The sequence below is a fragment of the Dendrobates tinctorius genome, unplaced genomic scaffold, assembly GCF_039654945.1.
Source record: "Dendrobates tinctorius isolate UK_male_01 unplaced genomic scaffold, ASM3965494v1 ptg000037l, whole genome shotgun sequence".
Taxonomy (NCBI): Eukaryota; Metazoa; Chordata; class Amphibia; order Anura; family Dendrobatidae; genus Dendrobates; species Dendrobates tinctorius.
In genome coordinates this window covers 15,815,713-15,833,140 of record NW_027361705.1, presented here as the reverse complement: position 1 = coordinate 15,833,140, position 17,428 = coordinate 15,815,713, and the positions used below count along the sequence as shown (strand labels likewise).

The following is a 17,428-nucleotide window of genomic DNA, read 5'->3' as shown; positions in this document are numbered from 1 at the left end:
TATATACAGTAGGATGGCCACAGTTTCCCCCCATATATACAGTAGGATGGCCGCAGTTTCCCCCCATATATATAGTAGGATGGCCGCAGTTTCCCCCCATATATATAGAAGGATGGCCGCAGTTTCCCCCCATATATATAGTAGGATGGCCACAGTTTCCCCCCATATATATAGCAGGATGGCCGCAGTTTCCCCCCATATATACAGTAGGATGGCCGCAGTTTCCCCCCATATATATAGAAAGATGGCTGCAGTTTCCCCCCAAATATATACAGTAGGATGGCCGCAGTTCCCCCCCATATATACAGTATGATGGCCGCAGTTTCCCCCCCATATATACAGTAGGATGGCCGCAGTTTCCCCCCATATATACAGTAGGATGGCCGCAGTTCCCCCCCATATATACAGTATGATGGCCGCAGTTTCCCCCCCATATATACAGTAGGATGGCCGCAGTTTCCCCCCATATATACAGTAGGATGGCCACAGTTTTTTCCCCCCATATATACAGTAGGATGGCTGCAGTTCCCCCCCATATATACAGTATGATGGCCGCAGTTTCCCCCCCCATATATACAGTATGATGGCCGCAGTTTCCCCCCCATATATACAGTAGGATGGCCGCAGTTTTCCCCCCATATATACAGTTGGATGGCCACAGTTTCCCCCCATAAATACAGTAGGATGGCCACAGTTTTTTCCCCCCATATATACAGTAGGATGGCCGCAGTTCCCCCCCATATATACAGTATGATGGCCGCAGTTTCCCCCCCATATATACAGTATGATGGCCGCAGTTTCCCCCCCATATATACAGTAGGATGGCCGCAGTTTTCCCCCCATATATACAGTTGGATGGCCACAGTTTCCCCCCATAAATACAGTAGGATGGCCACAGTTTTTTCCCCCCATATATACAGTAGGATGGCTGCAGTTCTCCCCCATATATACAGTATGATGGCCGCAGTTTCCCCCCCATATATACAGTAGGATGGCCGCAGTTTCCCCCCCATATATACAGTAGGATGGCCACAGTTTCCCCCCATATATACAGTATGATGGCCGCAGTTTCCCCCCCATATATACAGTAGGATGGCTGCAGTTCTCCCCCATATATACAGTATGATGGCCGCAGTTTCCCCCCCATATATACAGTAGGATGGCCGCAGTTTTCCCCCCATATATACAGTATGATGGCCACAGTTTCCCCCCATAAATACAGTAGGATGGCTGCAGTTCTCCCCCATATATACAGTATGATGGCCGCAGTTTCCCCCCCATATATACAGTAGGATGGCCGCAGTTTTCCCCCCATATATACAGTTGGATGGCCACAGTTTCCCCCCATAAATACAGTAGGATGGCCACAGTTTTTTCCCCCCATATATACAGTAGGATGGCTGCAGTTCTCCCCCATATATACAGTATGATGGCCGCAGTTTCCCCCCCATATATACAGTAGGATGGCCGCAGTTTTCCCCCCATATATACAGTAGGATGGCCGCAGTTTCCCCCCATATATATAGTAGGATGGTCGCAGTTTCCCCCCATATATATGGTAGAATGGATGCAGTTTCCCCCCATATATATATAGTAGGATGGCCGCAGTTTCCCCCCATATAGTAGGATGGTCCCACAGCCCATTCATATAAAAAATAATAAAGTTTATACTCACCTCATCTTGATTCCTGGTACCGCGGCCTCTGTCCGTGTCCTCTTCTGGCCTGTAGAGAACTGGAGCGGCGCGAGACAAAGATGTCATCGCGCCTCCTGCGTGCACATCACAGTCTGTTTCATAAGCCGCAGACCGCGGCCAGCAGGGGCAGCTCGGGGATGACATCAGTGTACCACTCAGAGTATGCTGATGTCTCAGCTGCAACTTGGGAGACAGACTGTGATGTACATGGCCGTGTCACTATCTGCTGCCGGCTGTGTCACTATCTGCTGCCGTCCGCATCACATCACAGCGCACTCGGCCGCACGCAGTTCACTGTGCAGGGCCATCAGGCGGCCGGCCCTGCACAGCTGCTGGGGGAGCGGCCCGGGGGGCATTTGCCTCCCTGCCACCCGGCCCAGCCCGCCCCTGGCCACCGTGCTGCACTGTACTGTTCATTTATTCACAAAATTGTTTATTCACGGGTTTAAGCTGTACTCAGTGAAGACAGTTTATTTTATTTCTGTATTACTGAGATAGGTGATGGCAGTTGCTACTGGTAAAGTTTGATGTAGAAAGGGAGGTGAGAAAAAGGAAGAGCTCTGCCTCCAGCTCCTCCCTTCTCCTTCGCATTCTCCTCCCCTGAAAGAGGAAATAAGACAATATTTCTGGTATATTATGTATAAACCATATTGCACAAAAGAAATGCCACATTTATTTCACTGTTCAGTACGATTATGCCAAAGGGAAATATAGTTTCATTTATGTTTTATTTCTTTTGTACAGTAATTGTGCCTGTTAAGAAATATGTTGTTGTATCACTATATTTTGAGAGCTACAGTTTTTGCAATTTTTTGTCAACAGAGTTTTATGCTGGTTTATATTTTACATGACGTGCTGTAGACATTTGTTAGCACCACTTTGTGGTATGTAAAACGTTTGATCGCTTTTTATTGAACTCTTCAGAAGGAAAAGTCAAAAAAGGAAAGTGAAATTTACATTTTATTTATAGTTCATTTCTTTAGCAATGTTCACTATTACCTAGAATCGTCTTGATATTTTTATTTTGCGGGTCATTACTATACAACATTACCAAATTTATACTCGTATAATGTAATCTATCATGTTTTACTAATGTTGCAAGAGAAAAAAATGTGACACCATATTCTAAAAACCGCAACTTTTTTCTTTTTTGTTATAGACTGAGCTATGTTAGGCACGTTCGCTCATCACTATTAACTAACAATTTTACTGCTTAAAAGGCTACAAAAGGGCTTGCTATTTATTATTTTTTTTGCAGAACAAGTAGAGATGAGATAATTAATCTGCGGTGAATCAAGTTTGAGTGGAATTTCCAGAAATTCTTCAGTCGCAATATATTTGTATTCCAATTCACAAGGATGGCAAAAAAAGCTCATAATGTCAGACGCTTAGTAGCTATCACAAAAGATGAGGGCATTGCAAGCAGTTAAAGGGAACCTGTCACCAGGTTAGGCCGATATGAGTTACAGCCAACGCCTTTCAGGGCTTATATACAGCATTCTACAATGCTGTATATCTGCCCCCAACCCGACCTGTAAGAGAAGAAAAATAACTTTTATTATACTCACAAGTTCGGTACGAGGGGCATTACCATTCTTGGTCCATCTCCTCCATCCGTCGTCCTGCTTGCTTCATGTGGATGACGTATCCCTACATCATCCACACTGTCTGCTCGGCATCACGCTACGGCACAGGTGTACTTATCTGCTATGTTGAGGGCTGAGCAATGTCCTGCATTGCGCAGGTGCCGGGAAATGTTAGTGAGGCCCACAACCTTTGCACTGCAGGATTTTGCTCTGCCCTCAACTGGGATGATAAGTACACCTGCGCAGGAGCGTGATGCCAAGCAGACTGTGTGGATGATGCAGGGATGCGTCATCCACACGAACCAAGAAGGAGGGTGGCATCACAAGAAGATGGGAGACGCCGGACTAAGAAAAGCGACACCCCTCGGACCGCCCTGCAGATGAGTATAATAAAAGTTATTTTTCTTCTCTTACAGGTTGGGGGCAGATATACAGCATTTTAGAATGCTGTATATATGCCCTGAAAGGTGGTGGCTGTAACTCGTGGTGACAGGTTCGCTTTAATCATTTTACAGCCTAGGGATAAGAAGAGTGTACAGCTCATTCCACAGAGAGATAGAAATAGGCTTATATCTGCTAGGGGTGTACTACTGCAGTGGTAAAGCAAGGCAAACGTGAATGGTAGTTTTGGTTTAAGAATAATAATAGAGAAATTCAAATAATAGGGAAGTGCTGGACCTGCAGTGTCAGTGTGAATGAGAATTGACTGATCTGTGATGCACTGCAGTAACAGCATCTTAATAACAAAATTAGCTTTTCTTCTTCACACGCACAGCAAACAAGGAGGGCCGTTTATCACATCTCTCCCCTAATTTTGCAACAAAAGTACAGTATAATCCTACAAACAAGTTTATGTTCTTCCTGGCTTATGAGATGGACAAGCCATAAGCAATGTTTTTGCATTACTTTAGCTTCTTTTTTCTTCTTTTTTTTAAACAAAAGAAAAACTGTGCATTTACCAGTAATTTAAAAGTCTCAGTTTATGTTGCAAAATGTGCAAATTGTTAAAAAAAAAGGTTTTTTTGCATACTTCCTTGGTGTATTAGCCTGATACTCTATCTGTACATGCCATCTGCATACAATGGTCCTTTGCTTTTCGGAAAGGAACCTGCTTAGCTTTTCTTGTCCTCTCCTCTTTGGTAAACTGTCATTTGCATCTCCTGCAGTATAATCACCAGCAAGACATGTATCTGCCCTCTAAATGGAATATTTTTCTACCATTTTTGCAAAATAAAAAGCCTATAAAGTGTGTTATTAAAAAGACTGGTGGTTACTGTGGATTGTCATTTGTTTTTTTCCTATACGGAAAAATTAAGATTAAACTGACATTAGAGTTAAACGGATGGATTCGCAGAGAATTGAGAATGAGGGAAATTTCCAGAAATTCGTTGTTTCACAGGAATTTAAACATTTTGAGATTAAATTTGTGGTTTTGCAAAAAAAAGAAAACTGGCCTTACACCTTTTCTGCATTTACTAACGTATCAGAGAGGAGGCTAATATATTTTTTAAAGTAGTGCTGAGTACCTGCGCCACCACAGATCAGCAATTCCTAGTGGAGCACAGTTTGTACTGCACAGTCATTTACCATCTCGAGTCACTGGGTAAATATATGTCTTCTGTAGAGTGTAAGCTCTCATGGTCAGCAGGGTCCTCTCTCTTTTCTAGAGTAGAGTGCAAACTCTTATGGTCAGTGGCCTTCTCTCTTTTGTAGAGTGTAAACTCGTATGGTCAGCGGAGTCCTCTATTTGTCTTCTATAGAGTAGAGTGTAAATACTCGTGGTCAGCGGGCTTCTCACACACTTCTTCCAGTGAGTATTTTGGAAACACTTACAAGCTTTCCAGTATCGAGATTTGCACACATTTATTCTCTACAAATCAAATTTCTGGGAAAAATTTGTTGAAGTTAAAGGACATTAAGAAGTCTGTGTTTATGCTAAACAGCTAAAAAAAGGGGCTTAATACAGTCCTAAGAGACCTCAGAATGTTACAGATATGTTTTACATGCAATTAGAGGTGAGGCTTTGAAGTAATGAGATTAGCATTGTATTTGATTGAAAATTTGGGGGAAAAATTTGGCAAAGCTGGTAAAGCTGCAGGTTTCTTTGGTACAATTTTGGGATATGTGTAACTTTTTTATCGCTATCCATGATGAGCGAGCGTGCTGGGATAAGGTGTTTTCCGAGCACGCTCGTGTCCTAATCAAATATTTTCAGCGTGCTCAAAACATATGCTCAAGTTCCGGCTGCATGTTTTGAGGCTGTTCAACAGCCGCAACACATGCAGAGATTGCCTGTTATTTAGGCAATTCCTGGACATGTTGCTGCTGTCGAACAGTCGCGAGACATACGGCTTCGGCAACTCGAGCATATTTTTCAAGCACGCCAAAAATGCTCAATTAGGACACGAGCGTGCTCGGGAAAACACCTTATCCTAGCACGCTCGCTCATCACTAAACACTATTTATTTTATTTTTAATTTGAGACTATGTGAACAAATCCAGCAATTCTGCATTGTTTTTCATATTTTTTTAATCACGTTCACACTTCACAGTCATTGTTAGGCCTGTGGTTGCCATAGCAATCATTTCGCGTGGTTATTATGAAGCTGAAGATGGAACGTTCTCCTTCTTTTCAATGCCTCAAATGTCATGTTCTCTTTTTACCATGACTCATGAAGAGTATATGTACATAATGATGCAGTTAGTGACTCCACATGAGGGCATACAGTGAGTGTGTGTCGATAATAATAATATAGCTATTATCTAAAGTTGCCAATATTGCTTAGCTTAATTAATGATCTTATTCTTATCAGTATATACTTTATGTATGCTGCTGCACATTTCTCTGTTCAACCAGTAAAAATCTTTTTGATAAAAAGGAACTTTTGTCTACAACTGAAGGGCAATAATAACTTGGTTATCAGTATCAGAGCAGAATATTCATCTTTTGGTTATGAAAACCTGACTCCTCAAAATGTACAATATTATTTTAGTATGGGCAGGCACAAATAACCCATGGTTATGTGCTAGAGTCTTGAATTAAATAGTCCACTTTTTGGGTGGTTGGTTGGCGGCAAGACAAACTTCTATCCCAATAGTATTGAGTAGAGATGAACAGATCAGGCAACATTCATATTTTCCTGTTTGTGCAGAGAGAAGCTATTCTTTGTAATTGAATGTCCCTTATTATGGTCTGAAGTCTCTCCGGACTATATAGCATAATTAACGTAAGAAGTAAAAAAAAATAAAAAAATTCCTTATACTCACCTCACCACTCAACTCCCCAGTTCCTTCACTCCTCACCATTCTTCGTCCAGTTCCCATCCCTTCTTTTATCACTGCCTAAGTTCAGGAAAGGTCATAATGTGTGCCGTGACATTGTGCCGACATGCACAGAAATGTTCTGTGCCAGGGAGTACAGGACTTGCGGCAGTGATCAGTAAATGTGTGAGGACCTGATGGGACATGACAAGGAGCAAAGGGGCTGGGGAGGTAAAGGGTAGGGTGAATTGAAAATCACCTCTTGGACTCCTGTGTGGCTGCACAGGTGACATGAATGTTATGTCCACCCCTACATTATGATTCCCTCATTTCTTGAGTTACCTGACCAAATTATTTGATAAGCTGAGCGAAAATTTCTGTGATTAGTTATTCAAAGCAAAAATAAAAACCATAAGAAAAATTGACAATCAAAAGAAAGTTTAGGATTTGGGGTAGGATCACTTTTTTACATGGAACATTGTACACTATCTGTAAATGATAATGTGATAATTAGAGCTTAGACCACAATCTACACTTTTACGTAGTCTTCATATAAAAGGAACTATGTTTAATTGGACAAATTCAGAAAGCTTATCTGAGACCAATGTTCTCAGATGTTTAAAATTCCCGTTGCAACCAAACATTTGAAGTTCACATTGTTGCATATTACATATACGGAGCAATTTATTTTGATGTATTCACTTGGATGCCAGAAAATGTAGTAATCTATCTACAATATTCATTAGATAGTCAAAATTTGTAAAAACATTAATTAGAAAGATTAAAAGATCATTGATATACAAGGAGATCTTATAATCTAAACTCTAGCCCCAAAACCCATTAGTCAGCTTACCTTGTGAATCCAAGCATGTAACAGTTCTATTAGCTAACTTTATGTAACTGCAATGATTTATATTTGCTGAAAGACAGGATTGTGACAGAAACCCCAGAAGAGCCGCTCATTATTATTAAACTGCATTATTATTATTATTATTATTATTATTATTATACTGCAATACGAAGACAGGTTATTACACTTGGAGTTATTTAGTTTGGAGAATCGAAGGCTTACGGGTGATCTTATTACAATGTATAAATATATGCAGGGACAATACAAAGACCTTTCTAATGATCTTTTTACTCTTAGGCCTGTTTCACACATCCGTTTTACTGCTCAGTCGAAATCCGCTAAAATGGCGGAAAACGGATCCACAGGCGGATTGAAAAAACGGGTGGCACCGGACCGTCGTTTTCACGGATCTGTGTAAGGTAGAACTTTAAAGGAACCGTGTCTGGAATAAGGAGAGGGAGAGAGAATTGTTTTTTCAGCTGCCAGAACCGAGTGTAGGGTTAAATTTCCGGCTGACTCAATTCCTCCGGGCATGCGCATTGTATAATGCGGATCCGGCCGGCCAAAAAAAACGTTTCATTGTCCATCCAGGCAAGTCGGCAGATGCCAAAATTTTGGCGGATCCGTATAAAAACGGATCCAATGGATGACCATCCGTCAAGATCCGCCGGTAATGCAAGTCAATGGGAAAAAACGGATCCGCCAAGGAAAATGGCGGATCCGTTTTTGAAGCAAAATGGCGGATTTTGACTGATGGTGACAGACGGATGTGTGAAAGAGGCCTTAGACCTGTGACAGGGACAAGGGGGCATCCTTTACGTCTGGAGGAAAGAAGGTTTAAGCAAATTCATAGACGCGGATTCTTTACTATTAGAGCAGTGAGACTATGGACCTCTCTGCCATATGATGTTGTAATGAGTGATCCCCTACTAAAATTTAAGAAGGGCCTGGATGCCTTTCTTGAAAAGTATAATATTACGGGTTATATACACTAGTTTCCTTGATATTGCGTTGATCCAGGGAGCTAGTCTGATTGCCGTATGTGGAGTCGGGAGGGAATTTTTTTCCCCAATGTGAAGCTTACTGTTTGCCACATGGGTTTTTTTTGCCTTCCTCTGGATCAACATGTTAGGGCAAGTTAGGATAGGATATGGGTTGAACTAGATGGACTTAAAGTCTTCCTTCAACCTTAATAACTATGTTACTATGTTATTAACTGAGTCACTTTGGACTCTGACTGACCCTCCGTCTTACCCCCATTACAATGATAGCAACAATGAACACCCAAAAATGCGGAAAAGCGTACACAACTCTAGAATTTTTTTTTGAAAACTCATTATAGAAAAAAGAGTATAAGTACCATATAAAATGTATATAAATCTTAATTTAGTAAATATTAAAAAGAGACCATATGAAATATACAAATGTAATATTAGAGGCTGCAATGACATATGTTATTCACAGGAGATCATGTTACATATTTTGCCCTAGTTCAATACTATTACATGTCCATGCGACTGGGATACATGTAGATTAAACAATAATCAAAGTACAAAAAAAGGTGCATTATAGTATAAAGTTCTGCATAATAGTGTGCATGTATAATACAATACAATAATGATAGTAGGACTTGCATCGGATGCCAGGGTATAGTAGAGGTACTCCCGCCACCCCAATGCACGTTTTGTGTGGTCACTTCCTCAGGACTCTGTGTGTCCCCCCATCACAATGATGTCCATCAAGGATTGGAGTCAGTCAGGCTTAAATTCTGATTTTACTTAATTTCTTTGGTCCTATTTGCTTATCCTGCTACTGGACTTGGACTGTTATCACCTTACATGTGCCTGACCCATGGATTGTATTTTGGATTGGACAAAGGAGAGTGTGTATCTTTTCTTGTCCCTGCAGGTTTTGTCTCTAATTCAGTATCTTCTGGTTTGACCTCAGTAATATTCCTGATCATGCCGCGGTCTTTTAATTTTGTTCCTGTTCCTCTGGCTTTGACCCAACTATACAACCATCTCCTTGCCAACTGTCTCCACCAGTTAGCAGCTGCTGTGTGGATGAGACCTTTTCTTCGGATCCAAATATAGGAGTTTAAGGATGAAAACTAAAGTTTTTTCAGGACCTGTTAAGCAGAGTGGCTAACGCAAAGACTTTTTTTGGAAACCCACAAATGAATTGTCAGAACTTCAAAGACAGTCTCCATGTAACAATACTCTATGTAATCTATTTCTTCTAAACAATACATAGTTGTGGTTCCAATAAGTTTTTCTCCAGTATGAAAACAATAGCTGGAAGGCAGTTTCCTATAATATCGAACATCACAAATACCTCAGTTCTATTCTTTGGACCATTAGTATTATATGCAAACTTAATTTAAAACGTGTATTCCTCCCATTAAAAAGTGCATCCACCCACTTCCTCCAAAACCTCACAGCTGGAAACCCAGCATTCACCAGTTTACAATTACATTTATGGCATTAGAGCATTCCACTCAGAGCAAAGCGACTTCTGCTTCGTCAGAAGTGGGTCAAAAACAGTATACCCTTAGCTGTGTAGTATATGAATATACTGTGAAAAAGCTGATCTCCTTGGTAATCTTACAATGAAGACCCTTTCTTTTGCACTGAAGCAGCATTTTTCATGGCTGTAACTTTAGTGGGTTTAAATTTCTTTGGTACCCTACGTACTCTCTCCAGTACAAAAAAAAGGTCAGCATACTTTATCAATATCATCAAACATCAAAATCTCCGTAAATGATGCAGTTTCTGCTTTTTAGAAACCTTCAGGAACCATGCTTTAATGGCATGATAGATCTTCCATATCAATAATTCTCTTTGAGAGCTTCTCATTAGTCGCCAGGCAACATTTCACCTTTCTTGTTAACATTACTTTCCAACTGTTTTATATTCCCTCCACTTATCCCAAATGGCTTTTGATTTTTGACATATCCATCTGATTTAGGGCAATCACTATCCTACCACTATCTAATTCCTTATCAATGTGTACCTCCCGTATGGCACATATCGACAACTTCTAAAATCTTATCTCCGGCATCTCTGTCATCCTTTTACTTGCCCCGTCACCTGTCAAAACTCTTAAACGGTATTATGATCCATCATGGAATAATTGCTCCACTTTCTTCAAGCTTAACACCTACAGTATTGCAAACAAAACATGTGAAAAAAAGAACAGGAACACAAAGGCAGGCAAACGGTTGGTAGTCGATAGCTAGATAAGCTTGCAGGGTCAATAATTACGCAGTCAAGGACTTGTTAATGTGCTCAGTACAAATGCTACCGCTTTGGATTTATTAGAGATTTAGCTTAGCAAAGAGTCAAGGATCGGTGTTTAATTTGATATATTAATACAAGCTAGTAGGTGGAATTATTTTCTTCGAGTATATCAAGCACTCCACATTCTAGGACTGCAGAAGAAATCAACGAAGTGCTAAGTTCATTCATACAGCGGTATATCAATATCTCCTGAAAGCATAAAGCAACAGCAGCAGCACCGTGAGGAGTGGTGCTGGAGTGAGGCAGAAGAAGACACCAGCATCAGCGGGATTAATTTGGGGAATGGGATGAATCTGGGCGACACAAGCAGAGACACAACAGAACAGTGGAGATACTAGCAGAAGGCCACAGTTACAGACACTAACTTACATATCCAGCTCTACTTCATTAACACTTAATGGATTGTAGATATTGTAGCTATTATAATTTAATTATTTTTCTCTTCTTTTAAGTTCTATGTGTACATGGAAATGTGATTAAAAGAGATGCTCTGAGTACGAACTACTGTGCCCTCAAGGCAAAGTCTAAGTACGACCATTAGAGAGAAACTTAGCCACAGTATAAGTAGGATGTTTTCCAGTACTTTATATTAATTTTAAAATTAAATGTTGGCATGAGGATTAATAAATTACCGTACTAATAATCTCTTATACTTGTGGTTGTATTTTCAAAATCTGTATGAAATAGTACTGCAAATGAGCCCATGTACTGATTGGGGAGGGTCCTAGAGATTGCATCTCCGTCTGTCTCACGTACATTAAGCAATGTTTTGTGTATTGGGATCATTTTCATTAAAGCGGTTTTCCAGAATGTTAATATTAATGACATTTCCTTTCATCAATATGTGGTTGGTACAAATATATCATCTAGCATCCCTCTGATTAGCTGAATATAGGGGCCATTGTCTTCTAATAATTACCTCATTTCCATAACCCCTTTACCCCCAAGGGTGGTTTGCATGTTCATGACAGGGCCAATTTTTATTTTACAATTCAGACCACTGTCCCTTTATGAGGTCATAACTCTGGAACACTACCATGGATCCCAGGGATTCTGACATTGTTTTCTCATGACATATTGTATTTTATGTTAGTGGTAAAATTTCATTCATATAACTTGCGTTTATTTGTGAAAAAAATGGAAATTTGGCGAAAATTTTGAAAATCTCGCAATTTTCCATCTTTGAATTTTTATGCCCTTAAATCACAGAGATATGGCTCACAAAAAACTTAATAACTAACATTTCCCACATGTTTACTTTACATCAGCACAATTTGGGAACCAAAATTTTTTTTGTTAGGAAGTTATAAGGGTTAAAATTTAACCAACGATTTCTCATTTTTACAACACCATTTTATTTTTAGGGACCACATCACATTTGAAGTCACTTTGAGGGGTCTATATGATAGAAAATACCCAAAAGTGACACCATTCTAAAAACTGCACCCCTCAAGGTGCTCAAAACCACATTCAAGAAGTTTATTAACCCTTCAGGTGCTTCACAGGAATTTTTTGAATGTTTAAAAAAATGAACATTTAACTTTTTTTCACAAAAAATTACTTCATGTCCAATTTTTTTATTTTACCAAGGGTAACAGGAGAAATTGGACTGCAAAAGTTATTGTGCAATTTGTCCTGAATACGAGGATACCTGCTATGTGGGGGAGGGAACCACTGTTTCGGTGCATGGCAGAGCTAAGAAGGGAAGGAGCACCGTTTGACTTTTTCAACGCAAAATTGGCTGGAATTCAGATCAGATCCATGTCATGTTTGAAGAGCCCCTGATGTGCCTAAACAGTGAAAACCCCCACAATTGACTGCATTTTGGAAACTAGACCCCCAAGGAACTTATCTAGATATGTGGTGAGAACTTTGAACCCCAAGGGCTTCACAGAAGTTTATAATGCAGAGCTGTACAATTAAAAAATCATTTTTTCCACAAAAATGATCTTTTCACCCACAATTTTTATTTTCCTAAGGGTAACAGGACCCCAAAAGTTATTGTACAATTTGTCCTGAGTACGCTGTGCGGGTAAATGACTATTTGGGTGCATGGCAGAGCTCAGAAAGGAAGTGTCACGGTCCTGTTAGGGTCGGCGTGCAGTCACCGCTGAGCAAGGACTCACCCACACTGCAGAGGGGCCCGGGGTCAGACACGGCCGGATAGTTCAGGCAAACAGGACCTGGAGAAGCTGAAGTCAGTGAGCAGTGAAGGACCTACGGTCATGTGACTTCAAGGGGGTGGGGCTTAGCGTCCTGCTGCCAGATATAGGCAAAATACTATACCGGAATACTCAAAGTCAGACAAACCGGGTCATACACAGAGATAACAGTAAAGTACCAGGGATGAGACAGAACAGATAGTCGGGGACAGGCAGTGGTCAAAGCCAAACAGACATAGAAGGTATCAAGCAGAATCCAACAAGCAGTATCCAGAGAACATGCCGAGGCATGCACAAAGTTATCAGGCAAACAAGACCACAGCACAAACACACTCAGGGGTCAAACACTCTGCCGAAGGCGAAGGTATAACTGACGGGGATAGGAGCTTCCTGAGGCCATAATAAGCCTTCCCAGAACCAGGGAGAGGCCACCCATAATGAGCCCCAGGTGTGCAGGTAAGGTCTCTTTCACACTTCAGTTTTTTGCATCAGTTCAAATCCGCCAAAAAGTCAGACAAGCGGATCCGTTCTCAACTGATTTTCAGACGGATCCTGAAAATGAGGAAATTTAAAGGAACCGCTGGCCGGGAAGGGGGGAGAGAGAGAGAGAGAGAGAGAGACAGAGAGAGAGAGAGAGAGAATTTCGGGTTAAATCAGTGTCTGGAGGATCCGCCAGAGAAAAAAACGTTGCAAGCTCCGTTTTGAAATCTTTGAGGATGGTGACGGACAGCAACTTTTGGTGGATCCTCAAAAAAACGGATGCAACGGACAGCAATCCATCACAATCCGCCATTAATGGAAGTCAATGGGGAAAAAAAACGGATCCTCAAAAGAAAATTGAGGATCCGTTTTTTTCAAAACCTGGCGGATTGTGACTGATTGTAAAAAACTGAAGTGTGAAAGAGGCCTTAGCCTGCACTGGGATCATAACCTTTAACCCCAGAAGTGCAAGTCATCAGCACTGGTTCCAGACATTAACCCCACATGTGCGAGTAAAACCCGCACTGAGATCATGACAGGAAGCAGCGCCATTTGACTTTTTTTGGCTGGAATTGAGATTGGACGCTATGTCGCGTTTGGAAAGCCCCTGATATGCCAAAACAGTAGAAACCCCCCACAAGTGACCATATTTTGGAAACTAGACCCCCCAAAGAACTTATCTAGATGTGTGGTGAGCACTTTGAACCCCCAAGTGCTTCACAGAAGTTTACAACGCTCGGGCGTGAAAATAAAAAATCATATTTTTTCCACAAACATGATCTTTTAGTCCCCAATTTTTTTATTTTACCAAGGGTAACAGGAGAAATTGGACCCCAAAAGTTGCTGTCCAATTTGTCCTGAGTATGCCGATACCCCATATGTGGGAGAAATCTACTGTATGGGCACACGTCGGGGCTCGGAAGGGAAGTAGTGACATTTTGGAATGCGGACTTTGATGGAATGGTCTGCGGGTATCATGTTGCGTTTGGAGAGCCCCTGATGTGCCTAAACTGTGGAAACCCCCCCACATGTAACCCCATTTTGGAAAATAGACCCCCAAGGAACTTATCTCGATGTATGGTGAGTAGAGTTGAGCGACTTTGGTCGGATTGGGTTTCATGAAACAAAATTTGTTTCAGATGAAACTCGTCCGACTAAGGCAAAAAAAGTTGGAGTTTCATCCGAAATCCGACCCCAATGCAAGTCAATGGGGAATAAAAGTCGGCATTGAGTGGATGACATTCATCCGCTCAATGCTGACTTTTATTCCCCATTGACTTGCATTGGGGTCGGGTTTCGGACGAAACTCCAACTTTTTTTGCCCTAGTCGGACGAGTTTCATCTGAAACAAATTTTGTTTCATGAAACCCGATCCTACCAAAGTCGCTCAACTCTATTGGAGAGCATTTTGAACTCCCAAGTGCTTCACAGAAGTTTATAACATAGAGCCATAAAAATAAAAAATCATATTTTTTTCCACAATAATGATATTTTTGCCCCCAATTTTTTATTTTCCCAAGGGTAACAGGAGAAATTGGACCCCAAAATTTGTTGCGCAATTTGTCCTGAGTAGACTGATACCCCATATGTGGGGGTAAACCACTGTTTGGGTGCATGGCAGAGCTTGGAAGGGATGGAGCACCGTTTGACTTTTTGAATGCAGAATTGGCTGGAATTGAGATCAGACGCCATGTTGTGTTTGGAGAGCCCATGATGTGCCCAAACAGTGGAAACCCCCCAATTCTAACTTCAACCCTAACCCCAACACACCCCTAACCCTAATCTCAGCCCTAACCCTAGCCCTAACCCTAAGGATGTGTGCACACGTTGCAGATTCTGCTGCGAATGCGCAATGGATTTAGCCCTGCGGTTCTGCAGCAGTTTCTGCTGCATTGTACATTATCTTTATTTTCAATAGCAAATAAAAAAAACGCAGTGCACATGCTGCAGATTTTTCCACGCGGATTTGCTTTGGTTTTAATTCCACAGCATGTCACTTCTTTGTGCGGAATCCGCAGCGGTTTGACACTTGCTCCCTTACCAGGTGTCAAAACGCAGGGGAAAACCACAGGCTAATCCGCAGGTAAAGCACAGGTCATTTGACCTGCGGATTAACCTGCGGATTTTGCCAGATCTGCACGGAAAAATCCGCAGCAGAATCCGCATCATGTGCACACAGCCTTACCCTAGCCCTAACCCTAACCCTAATGGGGAAATGGAAATAAATACATTTTTTTTTAAATTTTACTATTTTTCCCTAACTAAGGGGGTGATAAAGGTGGGTTTGATTTACTATTTATGGTGGGTTTTTATGTTTGGCAGCTGTCACACGCTAAAAGACATTTTTTATTGTAAAAATAATTTTTGCATCACCACATTTTGAGAGCTTTAATTTTTCCATATTTTGACCCACCGTGTCATGTGAGGTCTTATTTTTGGCGGGACGAGTTGACGATTTTATTGGTACCATTTTTGGGCACGTGACATATTTTTATCGCTTTTTATTCCGATTTTTGTGATGCAGAATGAAAAAAAAACAGCATTTTAAGAATTTCTTTTGGGGGGTGCATTTACACCATTCTGCCTGTGGTAAAATTGATAAAGTGGTTTTATTCTTTGGGTCAATACAATTACAGTGGTACCTCATTTATGTCTTTTTTTGTGTTTTGGCGCTTTTATGCAATGAAAACAATTTTATTTAAAAAATAATTATTTTTGCATCGCTTTATTCTGCGAGCTATAACTTTTTAATTTTTTCACTGATGATGCTGTGTGGCAGCTCATTTTTTGCGGGACAAGATGACTTTTTCAGCGGTACCATGGTTATTTATATCCGTGCTTTTGATCGCGCTTTATTGCACTTTTTGTTCGGCGGTATGATGATAAAACATTGTTTTATGCTTCGTTTTTTTTAAAGGGGTTCACTAAAGGGGTTAACTAGTGGGACAGTTTTATAGGGCGGGTAGTTACTGATGCGGCAATACTAAATATGTGCATTTTTATCGTTTTTTTATTTACAAAAAAAAGAATTTATTGGGGATTTTTTTTAAATTTATTGGGATTTTTTATAAATTATTTCTACACTTGTTTTTTTTTTACTTTATTATATTGTCCCGGGGGGACATCACTATAAGGTGACAGATCGCTGATCTGACAGTTTAGACAGCATTCTGTCAGATCAGTGATCTGACAGGCGCTGCTGCAGGCTTCCTCGTGCCTGCTTTTAGCAGGCACTGTGGAAGCCGCCTCTTTGCAGGCCCTCAAGGCCCCCGCTAACATATTGGACCCGGGGGTCTGCAGAGAGGAGGACCCTCGGAGCGACGCAGCACATCGCGCTGCTCCAGGGGTCGCAGGGAAGCATGGAGGGAGCCCCCTCACTGCGCGCTTCTCTCCTATGCCCCCGGTACACTGCAATCGTGTTTAATCGCAGTGTTCCAGCGGTTAATGTTCCGGGGTGGTCCGTGACCGCCCCTGACACATAGTACCAGGTGTCAGCTGTGATAATCAGCTGACACCTGGCCGCGATCACCGACGCTCCCCCTATGAGTGCTGCTGATTGCTATGAAGTACTATCCCGTCCTTGGGAATTAAATCCCAGGGCATATGGATGGAATAGTACGTCATATGGCAGAAAGAGGTTAATAGTTTCCACAAATAATAAGCTCTATATATAATGTGGGATTGAACTACAGTACTCACAGTGAATAGTAATTTCTCTTTAATAGCTGGCACAGTAGTTGCAGCCTCCATTCCCATAGACATGGCGAGCAGTGAATATTCATTCCTGTTATGAGCTCATTTTCTCCTTCACCTTTGATGTCTGATGAACTCCCTCTGCTGGTGAAAGGAGGTAGTGAAATTGATTTGGATGGGAAAAACCTGTCATCTGAACAGGTGGAGTGTGATTGGACATCCGGAATCTCTGAGTGAATATAAGGCCACCGACGCCCTGCTGGGTTGCTGGTGATCCTCTCTGCTCTGAGCTTTGACCTCCAGTTTAGTCCTGTCTACTAAAGCTAAGTTTTTGCTCTGCTATTTTTCCATGAGATTTTGTCTGGTTTATTTAGTGTTTGTGTTCAGCCAGCCCTGGTTGG

The 17,428-nt window shown here is 41.4% G+C and overlaps 1 protein-coding gene across 4 annotated transcripts in view; it reads left to right on the top strand.

Moving 5' to 3' along the window:
- Positions 1–17,428, top strand: part of LUZP2 (leucine zipper protein 2) — a 1,424,041-nt gene that overhangs the window by 1,171,791 nt on the left and 234,822 nt on the right. The window lies entirely within an intron of this gene.